Source organism: Gallus gallus, chromosome 8 (genome assembly GCF_016699485.2).
Source record: "Gallus gallus isolate bGalGal1 chromosome 8, bGalGal1.mat.broiler.GRCg7b, whole genome shotgun sequence".
NCBI lineage: Eukaryota > Metazoa > Chordata > Aves > Galliformes > Phasianidae > Gallus > Gallus gallus.
In genome coordinates, this window is record NC_052539.1 from 26,470,822 (window position 1) to 26,490,852 (window position 20,031).

Sequence of the window (20,031 nt, forward strand, 5' to 3'; positions counted from 1 at the left end):
AACGGAAAAAGCAGCAGACAAAGCTAGGAGAATATATATAGAATGAGAATGATCCAAAGGGGGCATTATATGAAACCTCGTCACTGTTTCGGGGTAGAGTAATGTACGAATTTACATTCCACGGGAGCACGGCTTTCACAGCAGGCTCTCGTCAATTGAATTTGCCATATCTTCTGGGAAACACACCATTTGGAAGATAAAATCTCCCACCACTCCACCACCACCGCCACCATCCAGAAGATTAAAAAACCCCGCCAACTCTGTTGTGTGCCTTTTGTGCCCACTAGAGGAATGTAAAACCATTATATTTAAGTATCATAATGGCCAACATATGCTTTTTCTTAGAAATGACACCACCATCTGGATTAAGTTCTCCTGATCATTTCAGACAATGTTACGATTATTATTTTTTTTCCCTTCAGGACAAAGAAGTGCCCAGAAACCAACCACAGTCACAGATGGGGAATTTTTGCTTTTTCCTTTTCCACCGCCGGCAACCTTGAGGAACGCGGTGAGCTCTTTATACGAACCTACACCATTTGATTTCACTTTCTATTCGATCACAAAAGCCTATCTGGATACACCCCAACACTAAGCTTGCAAGACCCCATTGCCTTTGGCCGTATAACTTCACTATTGCAGTTAATAAAGTATGTAATTACTGTAATGATAAAATTACGTTGTGTTCCTGTATGCAGTGGTCTCTTACACAACTGGTCATTAAATACTGTACTGGAAATGCAAGCTTAACCCTTAACTTGCAGAGGGCTTTTGAGAACACCAGCGTGCCAAGGAGAGGTCTGCTCACCTGAGTGGCTCCTTCCCGGCCTCACAGCTATTGTCATGGATAGAGGGGACCTTCTGGGCCACCACATCCAACCGGCTGTGTCTGGGAATGGGCACGCCGGGATAATTGATGTGCTCAATCTGACCATGCACAGGTGGCACGGAGACGGCGTACAGCAGCTTCTCGGGTTTGCTAGTGCCATCTGTTGCCACAGGAACATCTGTCGTCAAGGTCACCCTGTCACCCTCTGTTAAAGTTACAGGTTTGGCGAGTAGAACAATGTCACCTAAAAAAAAAAAAAATGAAATGAGTAAAAGGGAAACCAACGGGAGAGAAAGGAAAAAGGGGAATATTCCTTTCTGCATCCCAGCCTTCTGCCTCAGGGGAAGAAGAGAAGGGAGCAAAAGCATGACGAGGAGAAATAAAGAAAGAATTTCACCAAAATAACTCAGGAAAATGTTTTCATTTTATGTTTTAGAGACAACCAGGACATTTGTTTTTTAATATGCCCCATTGTGAGTCTAACAAAGCAAAATCACAGTTTTATCTAATCCCAGGCTGGGTGAGCTTATAGAGGAATACATGTATTTATCTGGCTACATGATTTCTCCAAAATATTGAAGCCAGCTTTGATTTTCTGTTCGGGGAGAGAGAATGACCCAGTTGTTTAGAAAGAACAATTATGTTAATAGATCCAAATGAGCCAATGGACAGAATGCGTTAATGAACTAAGCATTAAGCACGGGCACTGTGTTTTAAGCCGATAGTGATGCTGTAGCCTCAGCAACAGAGGTTCTGGCTCCATTAGATTTATTTATGAAGAGCTCCACCGCATCGCCCAAGGACCAATGCAATTTTCCCTTTTATAAAGCAGTAGGCACAGAAAATTAAAGCTGCTAGAAAAATGATCATCTGATCTTCTCCAAAGAGGAGTAGAGATAATTTACCTCATCCTAACTTCTTCATCCTTTTCTATTATAACTCTATTTGGTTTTAAAAACGTCTGAATTGGAGCGGCAGCAAAGCAGCTGGTCATGCAGTGCAAGAAAACTGTTTGGGTCACCCAAACTACAGCCTGGGCTCAGGATACCTCAGCTTCCACTGCAGCACAACAGCCAAAGGCAGGAGCATGGACAAACGTTTTATCTGAGAATGCTGCAGAAGCAGGAGAACATCAACCAGCTCCTGCTGCTGTTGGCCAACCTGCAACAACAAGTCACAACAATGGCACTTGTAGACTCCAACATGGACTCTGCAGGAGCCTTTTTCTGTTTTTTGCCTTCTTGTTGCAGTGACAACTGGCTTTCAGAAACAACACATTCCCATTTAATGCAGAAGGTTACCAGCAACATCTGAGAACTGTGGTCATCAGTTTGGGGTTTTTAAAGTTTATTTCTCCAGTAAAATCTGCACTAATTTATGTGCTTTCCACCTGTTTGATAGTTAACCTTTGATATTAACCCCTTTAATACCAACTCTCTTCTGCAGCTAATGTGGCAAATGAAACCCATGAACGAGACCTGATACATTCAAGAAGTGACAAATAGCAGAGGAAATTATTCTAAGGACATGATAGTAATTCATAATATATTAGCCAGCTGGACCTCATATAGAAAAAAATGCTAACTGTTCTTGAGAAAAATCATCCAAAAGAAAAATTGTGAACTCCTTCGTCAGTGCAATAAGTATCAGCAAACCTCACCAGTTCAGAGAAGCTGGCACTGGAAAAGTAATTTATGCTGTGTTGGAAAAGTTGGGGGCTCTGACATGTTGGTTGCATCTGTGAAGGAGTATAAATTTGTATGGGATCTCAATGAACTTGGTCTTGTCAGATCATTTTCATTTCCAAGGAGGAAAGCAGAAGAGAGCGCTTAGAAAGGGAAAGATGGGACAACAGTGTCAGAAGCAGCCAGGGATGCAGGACATCAGCCTGCAGCATGTTTTGCTCAAAGGTTACAGAAGTCCATGTCCAAGATAAGCAGAAACAGGGCTTTGTGTTCACTTTTTCTGTAGAAAATCCAAACAAACAAGACAAAGTAAGGAAAAAACAGAAATATGCAAATGCAATTAACCCAAGATCATTTTTGCCCATATAGAAAAGGGTCAAGTTTCAAGCTTGGGAATATTTTGATACAGTTTTCAGAGACCTGGCAGGGGACAATGACATTCACCCAGGCTGTCCCTTGTAGAAAGGCTCTCTGTTCCTGCCTGCCACCCTGCTGCATTGCCCCACGACCAAATCCCATGACCAGGAGCCCACCAAGCCTGAACACACCAAGAGCTTTATAAAAGTGATGGTCTGACCTTTGCTGCCCCATCAGATATCCTCCAGAGAGGTGCAATGATGGGAGCCCAGCCCACAACCCATGACATGGAGAGGACTTCCCTATTACACCTCCAACATTCTGATATACATTCTGATTTCTGGGTGGTCTTGTGCGGAGCCAGGAGTTGAACTTGATGGTCTTTATGGGTCCCTTTCAACTCAGGATATTCTATGATTCTATAAATCTATTTTCTATTTGTTTCCTTTCCTCAGCCAGATACTCAAAACAGTGAGGATACGCACTGCTAAGGGGATGCGACACACAACAATAGGACACGTAGATCTGAAGCTGCTCATCTAGCAGCAACGATTGGCCTTAATATGTTCATTTTTTTTCGATGCTAGAAAAAAACTCTCTCTGATTTAAAGGAAAACCAGGCTTCCCACTGCGGCAATGGGTGAGCCCCACACCCAGCTGCGCCCTGAGCACCCCAGCATCCCCCGCAGGCTCCTGGAGCCACTCAGGCTTTGGATTTGCTTCCTTACACGTCGTGGGCTTGAGAGCCTGACTTGAAATATAACGTTAGTGGGTTTGCGGTAAAAGCGGCAGAGAGGATAGGATGACAAGCGGGGCAGAGGGGACTGATGGAAAGCAGGTGTGGAGGAGGAAGATAGGAGGAGGAGAAAGAGGAAAACATGACTGAGTAAGTAAACGCAATGCTATTATACATATTGAAAAGAGCACCCATATATAGAGCACCCACCTGTGCTCACTTCTTTTGAACGTTGCTTTTTTAATACGCAGCAAGAAATGGGCTTTAAAACTGAGCTCCCAACATGCAGCAAGGAGAGCTGCGGGGTGGGTGCTCCCCAGTTGATCCAGCTCGGCACTGGTGGTACTGGGGTGCTATGGGATGGGTGGCACAGGGGGGAGCGGTCATAAAGACACTGAGATGGGCTCATTTTCTGGCTATAAGGGGATGTTGTATATATATGTCCATACACGCACACACACAAATATAGCAAGGAGCAATGGTTCATGTAGCTCAGGAGATACACAGGTGGAGCATGTTTCAATTCCTGCACTGAGTACAGCCTTCTTCCCCTCACTGCTAAAATTTGGCTCTACAGAAAAAAGTAATCCTCCTTGAGAGGGGAAGGAGATGCCCAGGGAGCAGAGAGCAAACAGCAGGATGGTTCTGGTGCCTGACGCTGCCTGGGGAGGTGGGGGCCGCTCCCTCCCTCCATGCATCTGCACACGCTCACACCATCCTGATTCCATGAGGCTCTGCCTAGTTTTTACTACATTTTTCCTTGATTGTACATATTATTGTCTCATTAACTGCAAAGCTTTCCAGGGCACTGAAAAGGAGAGAGCATTAAAATACACCGAAAAGTCCTGGAGCTCAATTAACACACACCAGGGGGTCCGAGGGGAGGGGAAGTGGGGGGTTTCAGCTCCAATTATAAAAGGCAAACTTATCTCTCTCTCTTTTTTTTTTTTTTTTTTGTAATATCAGCTAATTAGACTTTGACAACCAATTAGCAGATTTTTAGCTTTGCTGAGAATCAAGTTAGCGCCGGGAAAGTAGGAGGCAAGGAAACCAAACACGCAACGCGCTCCTCTCCTACCGCTGCTTTAGGGCTGCCCCTAACACCGACCCCATCCAGCGAGGCCAGGCCTTGCTCGGGATGGATGGCCACATCCATGCAGGTGGAAGTGGGGGGCATGGCTCTGCCAGCAAAGTGGAGCTCACCGGGACTCCCACTGAGCCGCAAAGCAGAGGAGCTCTCAGCAGCCTTCTCGCAAGGTGACGTTTTAACTTTTAATAACCTTCTCGCTATTTTCATTTTTTTTTTTCCTACCAACCATGAAGTACCCAGATGATTATTTAGGATTAATGGATTATCAAAAGTGCCAGTTGGCACGCTCCTAGGAAAAAAAAAAAATTAAAAAAAAAAAGTGTAACAAATGCAGCTGTTTACTAATAAATAAAGCCTCAGCTGTAACAGAAATAAATTAGATGCATTTAATTGGTCGACTGCAAACCTCCTCTCTTTATTACAATGCTGCTTCTTGTTATTTTATGATGTCAGGGTACATGGCAGACTGACAGAGTGTTTATGAATCACAGTTTGCAGATGGCACTCCTGGTTTTTCGGCAGTTATGAGCACAAGTAGCATGAGGACTCAATAGAGGGTTTTTGCCAGGGAGGACCCCCTGAGAATTAGCCGCCTTCATTTCTCTGGTGCCAATCTCACCCTGACAGCAGCACTATTTCACAAAACCTACATTCAATAAATTACACCCGCCTGGCAAGAACTTGGAAATATTTAACACTCTGAGGACACCAGTGTCTCAATTTGATTTCTATTCATTTCCAGAGGACGCGAGGCGCTGCTTGGAACAGACGTCGTTTGTGTGCACCCGCCTGTGTTTTCCCCCCCAGCTAAAGAAAAAAAAAATAATAATGGTCTCTGCAGCCAGGAATATCTCGCCCTGCCTTCAGAATGATTTCAGGTCTCCCGAGGACAGTTTACGGTCTCGTGCCCTGGTCCTCCCGCACTGCCCTGACTAATGACAGCTTTGTAATCCAGTTGGGAAATAATCTCACATCACTGCACTCGGAGCTCGTGAGCTGTAAAACTTCTGGATTGAACTCCTTCTCCTGGTCACTCCAGCAAGCTGCAAGCAAATGCATGAGGGATGTGGTCATAATTGTCAACAGATTTGTAAATTTGTGTCATTAGTTATGCGCATAATGGATTTTATTCTAATGAGCTTGTTCATAAGAATGCCAGGAGGACTTGGCCCCTTTGGAGGAAATAAACTACAAACTTTGCCCATGCATTTTAAAACACGTCAGTGGCACATACAGGGGGAAAAACAACATTTCCTCTCCTTTCAGAGCACTGCAACACTCACTTAAGTGAAGCTGAAGCAATAAGCCGCCACTCCTTCCCCCACTGTAAGCTCCTTGTCTACCTTTGCTGGTGTTTCTCCCATATACACAGACACTGGCAGATGGGGGCTTGTTTTTTTTCCACCCATCAAGTTAAAAATCTGGAAACCATCACAGATCTTTGGGCTAAAGATACCGGTGTGGAAATATCACAGCAGCCCTTTCTCATGCCCTCCTGAATGACATCTATCTGGGGATGCAACACTGCCCGAGCCTCAAAGCCAGGCGGAACTGCTGGTCCCTCCTCTGCGCCCCAGGTTATGGGGTCCTCTCCACAGGGCCTGCTGCACATGGAGGAGCAGCAAAACTAGTCAGTATTAAATCAATTTTTACTATATCTATTACCATTAAATCTATTCTTATTCAACCCAGTTATAGCATTAGATTCGTTCTCCTGAGACAAAGGATGAAGCTTTAAAGCTTGTCTTTGGGGAAATCTACTCCTGCTTTTCTTAGAAGCAACCTGGATATTTTTATTGAATGCATGAGCTGAGTGAGAAAGCAGACAAGCCCATGGAAACCTGCTGGCACCTTTGCCAAAAAGATGTTCTCTGCGTGCCCAGTGGAGCCCTCTTCTCCTGCTCTCCCTCCTCTCTCTCTCTGATCCTGCTTTTCAGCCAACCACATATAAAAATCTTCGGCATGTGCCAAGTACTACAGATGGGTCCATTGTAGCACACCCTAATGTTCATAGCTGACACCCAGGTGTTACAGTTTGTACTTGCGCGCTAGCCAGACGGTGGCTTCGTGCCAAGGGGAAGGCACAAAGCACTCGGATACCATGCTGAAAGGCTATATAAGAGAGGCTTTAAGAGAGGAAGAGCAGGTAAGAGGCTGTACAAAAGCAAGAGGAGCCTTGTCCATATTTTCTTGACTGCAGCGTATTCCAGGATGCAACGCTGTCAAAGCCTTCCGTCCCCATAAAGCTTTGATTTATTACCGGATTACATCCCAGCATTTCCTCTCCTCTGACCTTGCCCACAAGCCGAACATCTTGTTTCAAACCTACTGCTGATCTGTGAGTTATTTCAGGTCTGGCCAGCAATATAGGCACGGGCAAAGGGAGAGCTGCTGGTTTCAGCCACGCTCGGCACGCCTGGGCTGAGGGTTTGCCTAAGGAGCTCCTGAAACCACAGCAAAGCACTGCCTGCATGCAGCCAAGTTGACCTGAGAGCATTTCAATAGCTGGAAAGGGTTAACAACAGGATCCTATTTTCCCTTCCATTTTCCCCTCCCAGGAGCCTACTCCCCTTCCAGCCTAATTTCCTTCAGTTTAATTAATTTTCAGTAATCACCCGTCTAGACACCATGAGCAGCAGCCTCACACCCCAGGTGACACAGCAACGATAGGCAAAGGGACACAGCATGGACCAGCCCCTTGGCGAACCCTTCACCGCTGCGAGAAGGCATAGGCATCAACACCAAAAATCCCCCCTCAGCCTTATTATTATTATTATTTTTTGCAGAACAAATGGTTTTCAGGATTCAGGTGCAGGGAGCCTCTCCACCATCTGGCTGGCGGGGCTCCCCAGCTGTCTGCAGCGGGTGCGTTTGGAGCTGCACGTACGATGCTTCAGGATGCGCCAAACCTGCGGCACATGTGGAGAGCAAGTGTGCAGCACTGGCTTGCTCCAGAAAGCTGGGGAGAGGCCAAGTGAGTGCTATAACGTCCTGCGTGACACAGAGCTTGTGGTCCAGGCAAGGCTCCTGGAGGCTGGACAGCCCTTGATGGCATTCTCACAGGTGCTAGTGACACCCACAGCTGCCTTGTGACCCCAGTACACCATTCCGCTGCTCTGGTTGAATCCAGCAGTTCTCAGCTCGCAGAGAACAGTAGGGATCTCATGGAAGACCATAGAAAGGGATCACTGGAGGTCCTACACACAGAGCTTGGTGCTGTCCCTACAGCATGGAGAAGAGGTGGATAGGACACAGGGCATGTTTTCCAACCCAGAACCAGCAAAACCCCACCAATGAAGCACCTTCTAAGGGCTGCCACCCTCACTGCTGCTTTTTGGATCTGCCCTCTCCCATGTTAATACTGAGCCATTTGCACCCCAGCACTCACTGTGCCATTTACTTGCTATGAACATCCCACAGAACACAAGGTGATCAAAGCAGAGATACCACTAGTTGTGGTGGCTGCTGCTATACAGGACTCTTGATCAATTTTTGGTCATATAAGACACACATATTTAAAAACACAGAGAATTGGACCAAGAGATAGCCAGAAAACTCTTAATATAATCTCTCTTTCAGCCAGTACAGAATGAAAAAGAATACTAATGAAGCTGTTTGACAGAAAGGACAGCTAGTTCATGCATGCATTAGTGAGCAGCCGCGGTATGTGAAAAGAAGCCATCCTCCCATTTGGCTGCAGAAAATTGCTGCTAAAATCTCTCTTCCTTGGCCCAGAGTGAGACACAGCACTGGTGTTTACCAAGCACAGTGTGACCTTTGCACCCTTGCTATTTAACCCCTACAACCTGGGCTTTCAGGTCCACACCACAGAGCCTTCCTCTGAGCATCACTTCCTTCTTCATCCAACATGAATGACTCCAAGGGTTTCTTGGTTGGGCGTTTCAGTTCACCATAGAACTGTTTGAGTTGGAAGGGACCTTTAAAGGTCACCTGGTCCCACTCCCCTGCAATGAACAGAGACACCCACAGCTCTACTGGGTTCTCAGAGACCTGTCCCCTGATCATGGGTGTCTGCAGGGATGGCTCATCCATCACTTCTCGGGCCAACCAATGCTTCACTGCCCTTACAGAGTCACCCTGTTTGTGAAGGTTTGGGATAATACCAAACCAGGACCAGCAGCCTCCCAGACACTTGTGGCACTGGATGGCAGCCCAGGAGGAGCACATTAAAGTCTATTTGGGTGTTACAAGCTAGGTTTTCTAATGCACTCAGGATGCCAGACAAAATGGAAGTTCACTTTTACAATCACCTCCCTCCTTCCCCTTCACTTCAGTAGATTATGTGAGACTCATTACTTTTTATAACTCTGAACAAAAAAACATAATCGTATGGGTTCTTACTAATATTATGCAATGACATAATGCCATTTGGGGAGGTGTCGCACAAAGAGGCTGACTTTTACTGGCTTCTGATGGCAGGGCTCTCCACTTTATATTCTGTTTTATGTAAGCCTCCTTAGAATTTATTGCCCTCACTGGGTTTCTCAAGTTGCTTAATTATAAAAGGAAGAAGATAGCACAGTGGCTTAGCAAACCGACATAAAAGTCAGCTGAAAGGTGTCACTGCAGAGAAAGGTGGTGGAAGGAGACATGGCAAGAAGCAGTTGTAGGAGTGATCTTGGGGGTCTGAGCTTTCCCTGTGTGCTGATGAGGGATGCTGTATGGCATCCACCTTGCCCTGATGTCCCATGGGTGTGCTGGGTGAGCTCCAGCTGGGGCAGGCATGGAGCCTAAGGGCACCTCTAAAGCCCAAGAAGGAAATCCTGCAAGGGACCTACCTGAAGGCAGGAGGATGTTTTTTTCTGACCTGGCACTGGAAATGGCTTTGCTCAGTGACTTCATCTTCCAAGAAGTTGAAACAAACCAAAACAAGGAATGGAGACACTGGTGAAAAAAAACAAAACAGTGGCAGTCACTTCCCAGTTAGCAGCTGCACTGAATTCACTGAGAATAGTGATAACAATGCTGAGTAAGGATAATTAAAATACATGCATGTGCTGCAGGAATGATTATTTAAAGATGTCATTTTGGTCTCTTTTACACTGCTTGGTGCTTGGCCCATGAATGTGTCCAAAAGAGGCAGATCTGGCTGGAAAAACCAAATGCTGTTCAGTATTTTCCCTGCTACATTTTCACATCTCAGAGAAAACTGTGGAAGTGAGGGATCTGTACCTAAGATTCTGTAGTTTGTGTGACCATCGCCTGCTCAGCATGACACCATGGGTCTCACTTCTCTTGGCAGCCGTACAGGGCTCGTGCTTTCATACGGATGAAGCATTTCTGAGCAACTTCTCCAACTCATTAAGCATGAACAGGCTCTTCTTAGCATCAAGCAGACAGAATTTTTAAAAAACATTTCAACAAATATGCTACTGTGGGACTGGAACAGAAAACTTTGCCTCTTGCAAGCATGAGATTTTTCTCTTATGATGTCCTTTGGCTTCACAGCTCTGTGCAGAAGAGCACATTCCCAGCAACATGGCCAAGAGGAAACTGGTGAAAGTGGCACCTTTCCTGCCCCTCAACAAAAGGGCTTCATTTGCTCCATGGACTAAGAAAGGCATAAACAGCATTTGAGAGATGAAGCTTGCCTCTGATGGATTGGAAAATCACGGAATGGTTTGGGTTGGAAGGGACCTCAAAGAGATCATCCAGTTCCAACCCTCCTGCTGGGAGTTGGGTCACCAAGCACCAGATCAGACAGTAGATCAGGTGCCCAGGGCTCTGAACACCTCCAGGGATGGGGCATCTACAACCTCTCTGCGTGGCCTGTGTCAGCACCTCAAAAAAATAACATGGAAATTACATAAGGTTTAACAATCAGTGTCTCCATGGGGTTGCTCCAGTAGGTAGGAGTGACCGTACAACTGAAGCCACTCGAAGTAGGGAAACTGCAAGAAACAGAGGAAAGTAAGGGAAGATATGATAGGCAAGGAAAACAACAACGAACAGTGAGAAGGGTAAAGAAAACATAGCTGTGGGCACAACTACTGTGAGGAGGGCAGGAGGGGGCTGGCAGTGTTTCCTCGAGCCCAGAGGGTCTGGAAGCCCTATGGAAATGCTGCTAGGAGCAGGGACACGTGCCCATTTTGCAGCTTCTCCTTGTTTACTACTTCTATGAAATTTTTCACAATGCGCACGTAGCGCTCTGGGAATGAAGCCAAAGCCCTTTCAAAGGGGTGAGCTTCGATTCCCCTTCACCAAGAGCTCCAGACAGAGCCAACCTGTGCTGAGTTTTCTGCTTTCCTTTGCAGAGAGGAGCCCAGCAAAGGGCTTCAGCAATCCAGGCAGAGATATGTCTTACTGCACGCACGCGCTGATTTATGCCTCAAAATGAAAGCTTGTACCAACCTTCGCAACTGGAGTCCACCAGGTATTTTGTGATCAAACAGTTTTCCTGTGCTCTGAGAATGGGGATTCAGACCCTGCTAGAGTCAGATCTGGAGACATTTTCTGTTTCAAAAGAGGAAAAAAATAGAGAAAAATTACACAAAGAGCTTAAATTTGTCATAGTACTTCTGCTAGTTTCTAGAAGGAAGAAATTCATATGGGGAGTAAAGATGGCTTTCATTTTGAAAAAGAAGTACACAATAAAAAGCATAATAATAGCCACAGTAACAACCAACAACTATTAAAAATATAAACGCGACATTGCAGCTAATTGGATCTAAATTTAACATTGATATGAGTGGAATATTTTTGTATTTCACAGAAGTTCGAGAAGTTTGCTTTCTCTTTGAGACAAAAGTTTAATTTTTCAAATCCCCGAAGTTCTTGTGGGACAGGAGGAGAACTTATTTTTAGCTCTGCAAAGTATTTCTGGGAGTCGAGGAGACGCTGTTACCATCACCATGCAGAGAAGGCACTGAGGTATTGGCCTCACTGATGCTTTTCCCTCTATAGCTTGTGGAAATCTTTTAAAGGGTCTACAAAAGGCAAGCAGCAAAAGCAATACTTTAATCCTTGCTATGTCTGACGTTACTGAAGAGATTCAGAAGCTCCACCAGCTTTTATTTTATTTTTTATAACTTGTGAATTCTTCAGAGGAGAGACCTTAATTAGTCCAAAATGAGTGCTACAGCCATGAAATGAGTCAAATCACCTCTCTCACATCCCGGCCTCACAGCAGGACCCCAGGCCGAGAGCTCTGGCTCTCTTGGAAGGAATGTGAGCATTAACACTGCTTTCAATGGGCTTTGGATATTAAAAAAAAATAAAAAATAAAAATAAAAATAAATAAAAAAAAGCACAACATGTTCTTTCCAGCATGATTCACCGCTAAAAATAGATTACAGGAAATGGAGAAGGAATACAGAAGGAAACAGGAGAGGGTCCTAGACTGTAAAAAAAAAAAAAAAAAGAGCAGCCCTGGCCTCATTGAAGACAACTAGACAAGCAAGCCTACACTCAGAGACTGCAAAACAGCTACTTGTGCACAAATAGCTTTTGCTGGGTGGAACTGAGGGGCTCCTTGCAGTCCTGCACTATGTGGCAGCATGGGTAGCCTTGCTACCAGCCAGCTTTTGGAGAAAACAGATGAGAAGAAAGCACAATCTCTGCACTGGGAGCAGGCTTGGAGATGCTGCTGGAGAGATGGGTTGCTTTCACGTATTTCATTTTTTCTTCCTAACTCTTTATGCCCTGAATGTCACTTAGATAGCTAACCTGGAAAGATGAGGGATTTCATCGTTGACTGGCATGATGTAGATGTAAAGCGTCCCTTGGACTGTGCGCTTGCCATCTGTCAGCCATGCAGTAAGACTATCCTCTAGGCTTTCTGTGTCATCATGCATGTATGGCAGCGTCCGTCCTAAGGGAAAGAGGGGGAGATCAAAATGAAAACCCTGAGTCCTCTAAAAACTCAGGACTCAGTGATCATATTATTTATGAAAAAGGCACCCCAGCTCTCCCTGGAATTTCAGATGTTGGTTGTGATCTCTAAGCACTACGGATTTGGCGTCCTGGAAAGCCCAATATTCTTCACTGAAATAAACCCTTGCTGCTGCTGCAATGCTGATGCAAAGGGCTGCAGCAGAGCCTGTGTGATCCCACACAACCCACAGCCAACAACATCACAAAAACTGATTGCTGAGGAACCCTCAGGAGAAGGTTTTGGTGTTTTTCTTCCATGGCACCCCAGCTGACAGCTCAGGTTCCTCCCCAGGGGCAAAGGTTGCCCTTTGAGCCATGGGGACAAAGTGATGAGGAAAAAAATATTACTAGAAATAATTAGCTTCATCCAAAAAAGGTTATTCTGGACAACTAGCAAGAGATATGAAAAAAAAACCAATCTTCACCACTTTCTTTTCTCCAAAGATTTTCAAGACATCTTATAAAAGCAGCACATCCCTCAAGTTTCCCCAGAGAGCACATTACCAATTGCAGGTGGTGTCACCTTCTGAACCCACCAGGCATCCACCAGCTCCCAGTCTTCCCAGCCCCATCTACTGTTATCTGCTATACATGAGAAGATGTAACCTCAGATTTGCAGTAAGAGGGAAAGCTTTCTCCTAATAAGTCAGTAGCAGAGAGATACTTTCTATTTGATTCTGATTTTGTAAAATTGAGAAATCACATCCTGGTCTCATTATACCAGTGAGCAGACTGTGTCCAAGGTGCAAGATGTTGGGATTTGGGGATGTTAGGATTATGGAATGTCATCCTCCGATGGCCCTGTCCACAGCTGACCTGTGTCACCACCAGCCTGGACACAAGTGGGCTTCCATCAACCAGCAGCAAGACACACCAGCCCCCACAGATATTTTTTTTGTTTCTTCCACAAAGTAAGTATTTATGGAAAATGTATTTACATAACTAAAAAGATCCATTCAGCTGTTAAGTCTTTGTTGAGGAGAGGAAATCACAGTAATTAACAGCAAAGTTTCCAGAGGTTTCTTACACTTGCTTTCTATCTTGCTTCGAGCAGCTCATACAGGCTGGAACACTGAGCAGCTGCGCTGTGTGCAGGACCTGACCGTAAGTGCTGAGCAGTCCCAGGGCACAACCAGAGCACCCTGCAGCACCGCAACTGAAACAGACAAGGGGTTGGTGGGCCCTCCTCACATCTGCATCCCACAGCCTGCATGCAGCCCCAGCCCCAAAAAGCCTCACCTTTTTTAGAGGGGCTTGCAGAGCATTTCAGCACTGGCTTTTCAAATTTACAATGCACACCCTTTGCATTAATGCCAGCCGTTCACTTCTCAGCTCAAACCCAAACCTTTTGTGGGCTGTTGGGGTGCCAAATCGCCCCCAGCCCACAGCCGCTTCCTCTCCCTGCTCCTGCACTGCTTGGCACGCGTGCTGCCCAGATGCCAAGCTGCGGAAGGGATTTTTTTCCTTCTTCTTCTCCTTTTTTTTTTTTTTTTTTTCTTTTTTTTCTTTTTTTTTTTTTTTTTCTTCCCCTGCTGCATCTGGCTCCTGCGCAGGGTCTGCAGGCAGCGGTGCTGGCAGCTGGCACACATCTTGGGTGGCTCCCGGGCTCCAGCATCGCCGTGCTGCTGCCTCCAAGATTGGGTGCAAGGGCAGCGTGCAGCCAAGTTCCCCTGGCAGTTCTTGGGGGTGAAAAAACAGGAAAAAAAAAGAAAGAAAAAAGAAGAAAGAAAGAAAGAAGGAAAGGAAGATGAAAAAATAAAAGGGAGGTGGTGGTGGTGAAAAGGGGCTGTTGGCACTTTGGCTTGGGCACAAACCATCGCACGTGTGCCGGGCCTCACCTCCCTTTGGGGAGGCAGCTGGCCATTCCTGGCGTGGGGCTGGGGAAGCTGCCGAGGCCGGGGCTCGCTGCAGTGAGCCGTGGCTCCCAGCAGAGGCCATCCGCAGCCCGCACAAGCGGCCGCCCGCAGCCCCGCGGAGCCCCGGGCACCGGACTCCCGGCCCCGACCGGCGGGCAGCGGGGCTGGGGCTGCGCCGAGCTCCTCGCGGGGTGCTGACGGCCCCACCGTCCTATACTAGCGAAAAGCAAAGAGTACAAAGTGGTGAAGGAAAGCCTTGGTCCACCCCCTCAGACCTAGCTAGAGCTCAGCGGGGAAGGCTGTTAACGTTTGGTGCTCAGCACTTTGGGCTACCATCGCCTTTTGTATCAGAGAGGCTGAGGATGGAGGAGCTCAGCGGGACCACGAGGTCTGCAGCACAGTGCTGTTACCCACGGGTCGCCTTACCTTGCCTGCCAAAAGGAAATGTGCACAGGTCGAGAGTTCTGGGAAGGTTAAACTAGAACTGTTCCAAGCAGAGCCATGGGATGCAGGAGGCGTTTGGGCAAAAATATCTCCCAGCAGATCTTCTCTGCCCTTCTCATAAAAATATTAAAGCTTACGTGGAAGTGAATGCTTTCCTTCTGGTTTTTGGAGGCCAAAAAAGGGACTCACTCTGCAAACAAACTTCAGACAGGCAGAGGAGAAGAGCGGCTCCTGCTGCTGCCCTTGCTGTGTCCACTGCTCCTGGATTTGCTTTCCCTTCTTTCACCCACAGACTGCTCTGTATCATCATTAACGAAACCTTCATTCGCAATATACGTTTTTTTTCCCACTCGCAGCATATGCTCACTGGAAAAAAAAGTACTGCGTGTAGCCCCATTGCAGGATCTTTTTTTTGCACTTCAATCTAGTCTATAATGTACGATAGAGCGCCAACGCTTTCATTGACATATAGCTTGTTCACTTGAATGTCACGGGAAAGCAAACAAACGCATCTGAACAACGCAGATAGCTGGTTATATGGCTAATCTGGCATGTTGCTTTGGTTTCGTAAATAAATTAGTTCAATCTCCTGAACAGGAAGAGAAACATGAAGCAGTGATCTCAATACAACTGCTGCCCTTCGTTACCAAGAGGGCCTTGCTCAATTAGAAACACCATTTGTTTTGATTATAGATTATCTGTGAGTAGAACCAAACCTTACCCTAATGCCTTGCTGGAGCAAGGACTTGCACAAAGGACCACGTCTGGAGGCAGTTTCTGACAGAAACATTGGACAGTGCTGCACGTGAGGGGCTGAGGGCTGGTTGGAGCTCGGGGCACAGACCAACAGAACACCAGTTCCTGTTAGTTTGGGGCTGCCAGCTCACCCTGATGGCATACCAGGCTCCAGCACACGTTCTGCCTGGGAATGAAGTGCAGGATTTTCTTTTGTCTCTTTCCCCTTCTTTCTGGGTTGATATAGCTCATTAAAGATTTAACATTTCAATTAAAGAATCACTTTGGAGAAAAACAAACAAACAACCCAACAAAAGTTAATATTCATCCTTACAACAGGAAGTGGGTTCAGAGCAGCCACGCTCTTCATACACATCGGAATGAGTTCAAACATGAACAGAAATTGCTAGAAAGGCATCTAAGGTGCATGAGGTATAAAAAAAAAAAATACATGAAGGGTTTCAATCAAAATAAATACAATTGCCACAGGAAAAACAAACAAACAAACAAGTAGTGTTGGAAATTATTATCTTAAAAGAAAGCATTTCAGCTGTTATTTGGAATCACATAAAAATGGAGCCCTTCATGAAATAGCTAGGCAAGATGGCAAAATAAATATTTAGATCCCACAGAAACACTTCTGCCTTTGGCTTTCCTGTCAGCAGATTTTCAGTCACCTCTCAGCCCATTTGCTCTGTTGCAGAGGGGTGAGCTGGTGATCAGCTTGGTGCTTTGAAAACTCAGTTCTAGCGTCCTTCCCTGAGCCAACTCACCCAGGTCTGGACCCTCTCCTTAACCTTCTTCTTTTTCTGGAAATGGGGAGGATGACACTTCCCTTCCTGCACACTGGATAGGAGAATGAAATGAATCTGGTAGTGCAGAGGGAATGGGATCCCAAGGGCTGTTTAGGTAAATCAAGGCAGCTCCATGAGCAGGCTGTGTGGTCCAACTCTTTGTTGGCCTGAAATCACAAAATTAAACAAGTCTACTTATGGGCACATGAAAACCCTGGAGCAGTTTGGTTGCACTGGGTTGGTAGGAAAGTAGAGAGTTCCACCTGAGGAAGTCGTTTCCCTGGTCATAAAGTTCCTATTTATGGAACTTGTTTTAGCACTTCTTAGGGGATTGCCTACCATGAATGCTGCTAAAATTGCACGTTCAGCAGGAGGGAAAGCCGTGCCCCCAGCGGCTGGGGAGAACTGGAGAAAGAGAAATTGCCTCACCTTGAACATCAAGCAAAACAAAGACAGTTCTTGTAGGGATGGAAAAATTCATTGTCAGAGGCTGATCCAAACAGCAGCGAGGTGGGTGCACTTCTTAGCAGGACTTTGAAGCACTGTCACCTGTTAGCTTGGAAATCAGATCCCTGCAGAGACGTGAAGGACAACATTTCTCTGATTAACCTGTATTTGACTGAGACATTTCTTTGAGTAGAACATCCAATCCCAAAATGAAAGCTTTCTAAAAAACAAACAAACAAACAAACAAACAGTGAACCAACAAACCAGTGCACACTGCTTCTGTTACACCCCATACTTAGCAGTTCTGGCACATAAAAACATGCCTTATTTGTCCCAGTTCATATGTGGTCTATTTCAAGAAATATGATGCCCATGCTTGTATTTTTCATGATCTTTCAAGCACAATTTATGTGGAATTTATCCTAAAATAGTCAGATTCTGCACTCAGCATTGAGGACATTGAGAGCATAATCCCACAGCACTGAACTAAGCCCATTTTACGCCACTAGCATCAGTGTGAGCAGAAGGAAGTGTTAATCTGTACCACTCATACAAACTGGGGAAGGGCTGTTCGGGCCTTATAGAAGAGGAACTTCATGGGCATTTCAAGTACAACACAACTATAAACGAGGTAGAGGTTATATGCACCCTCTGCAAATGAAATGTGTTTGAGGATCCAGACACATCAAGTTGGGCAAATATCACCCAATGAGATTTTCAGAGTACCTGGTGGAATTTCAGAAAGCAACTCATCAGAGTTTTCTGATGTGAGCAGTTGCAAGAAGGCACCAGTCTGAGCAATGGAAGTCAGGGTGCCCTGCCAGCACACTCTTCAGCTACAGCACGAGTCATGCTTGACTTGCCAGATGATTCAAAGAGACAAAGAACAGATCACGTTCTTCGTAACTGAAGACCACATTCTGTCCTCAGAAAAATTATTTAAATAAAAGTGGTATGGGTGGACAGAAGAGAAAAAAATACTCATATCTCTCTTAGATCTTGTTATATGGCAGCAGTGGCTGGGTGCTTGAGTGCTCTCCCCACATACACAGAGCAGATACTCTGGCTTAATGCTTGCAGCTTTATCTGCTGCTTCATCCTGAGCTGTAGTACTGTGAGTCCCAGTGGCTCCCTCCAGCCCTGCTGAAGCAGAAGAGATCCAACCACAAAAGGGAAACCCAAGCATCTATTTTGTGCAACAAACTGGCTACAAAAACAGCTTAAAATCTGACCATAAGGCAGTAAGCATTTGCAATTGCCCACGACAAAGCTATAGATTTTATATATGAAAACAACCTGCCAAACCATTTCAGACAAAGGAAAGAGGGAGTTGAGAGTTCCTGGCTTCTGGCCCTGCTCTTGGTCCTCTACCCCAGTCCCATTTGTCCTTGTGACAAATACAAATAAACTGTTACAGAAATAACAGCAGGCTTAGAAGTTGTCAGAGAAGGTCCCTGTGCACCCTCAGGATGCTGTGGCAATGTCAGACACATATTTTCAGCAACTCTTATGCCAGTGCCCTTCGTCACCGCAAAGCACTCCAGCATTCTCCCAGCCACTGAGTGCTGGCATTTCAAAGGACACAGCTTGTTCAGGATCAAATACACAGCAGTTGTTGCCCTTTCTATTTAGGCCTTAAGCCCTGAATCAACAGTAAGAATCCTGGACATGGGAAAATACAGCGCTGACAAACACGTAATTTAATTAAATAGGCTGACATTGTTTAAGCAACAGCCCTTCCCTCTGATCCATCTCTCTCAGAACTCTTTGTCTTAATATTATGGTCTACTTGAAACACTTGAGCTCATGAATGGATTAAAGAGAGTCTCATTTGTTTTATTTATTATTTTTACTGCTGTGCTTGTGTTTTTACAAACGGGAGGCACAGCCCTCATTTAGAATTCACTGGAACATGCACATTCTTTCCTCCTCCTCTGCCCGGAGAGGGGGAAAAAACAATAACAAAAAGATCACAACCGCTTCAAAAGTACAAAAACTCTTGGGTAATTTGTCATCAGTATTTACAGATTAACAAAAACAGCTTTAGAAGGCAATCACTTCAAAACCTAGATAGGATACACATTTACTGTGACAGTAAATCTGGGGATTCTTTAAAAAGAGCAAGTATTTCACCCAATTGCTTTTTGTTCAAGATCTTGAGAAAGAGTCAACGCTGTGTATTTACCTTCTGGTATTCTCATTACGTTCAGTCTTTGATTGTAAAGCATAGGTCCTTGCACTCCCCCTAAGGTTGATCTCAGTGTTGTAATATCTCACTGTGTTTGTTGTGTACCCCTTGAAATGCATCAATGATGCATTATATCAACAAGGACTCAAGCTCCCATTTATCTTCAAATAGTTCACAATCTACTGCAGCATATTCTCAGTTGCAATTTTTGCTTTTAAGTTTGGCCACCATGTGTGTAGCATTAATTTCTCTGTTCACATGTAATTCATTCAGGGACTTACACCAGCTGAGAACCACATATGGAGGCCCAGATTTACAGCGCTTTTATTTTGTGCCATGGAAGCCTACAAGAAACAATTTTCTATTTGAATATTGAGTGTTTACAGAGGTCTTGTTGTTCACTAGAGACAGCGGATTATGAAATCATATTCCGCAAGAATCCCATCCAAAATAACCTGACTGTAACTTTTATTAACCCCTTTTTGTTCAAGTGCTCACGGGGTTCTTATGGGGCAACTGAACATCACTTTTCCTCCCTCAGGGTTTGTAGTTTATTATCACTATTTACTACTTAAAAAAAAAAAAAAAAAGGAATGGCCCATCCTCAGCCTGCTCCTGTTCTGCCTGCTATTACTCCAGCTTTGAGTAAGCAAGACATGACAGCAGAGACACAGGTGAGGACTGGGACTTGAGTGTGAAACAGACCAACATGTGCTCTAAAGCCTGCCATAGCTTTGCTGGTGCTTATAGCTTGGATCAGAAGGTACACTTGGGGATTTCTTTTGGTGAGAAACAGTCAAGAAATTATCTGTGGTGAGGGTATTTGCACCATGTTACTGGCTAGGGTCCCCAGCCCAGGTACCTGTATCAGGAAAATAGTGCTTGGAGTTGAGAATACACTCCTATGTTATTGCATTTGAGTCAGCTCCAAATGCAGATCTCTATCAGACCCTGCTGTGGCATTCATTTAGTCTTGT

At 45.4% G+C, this 20,031-nt stretch overlaps 2 long non-coding RNA genes across 13 annotated transcripts in view; one reads left to right on the top strand and one right to left on the bottom strand.

Moving 5' to 3' along the window:
• The window catches only part of LOC107054027, a 64,004-nt gene that overhangs the window by 28,689 nt on the left and 15,284 nt on the right, over positions 1-20,031 (bottom strand). For 11 of the 12 annotated variants that reach the window (XR_005861975.1, XR_005861980.1, XR_005861978.1 and 8 more), the window contains 5 exons: positions 16,849-17,086; positions 12,384-12,528; positions 11,070-11,171; positions 9,497-9,602; positions 809-1,073 (listed from right to left, as the gene is read on the bottom strand). This is a non-coding gene — a long non-coding RNA (uncharacterized LOC107054027). The remainder of the gene's footprint in view (positions 1-808; positions 1,074-9,496; positions 9,603-11,069; positions 11,172-12,383; positions 12,529-16,848; positions 17,087-20,031) is intronic. The other variant, XR_005861983.1, reaches the window with a different exon arrangement.
• Positions 3,499-6,380, top strand: LOC107054028. Its single transcript, XR_005861987.2, has 3 exons — positions 3,499-3,757; positions 4,574-4,864; positions 5,440-6,380. It is a non-coding gene; the product is annotated as an uncharacterized LOC107054028 (long non-coding RNA).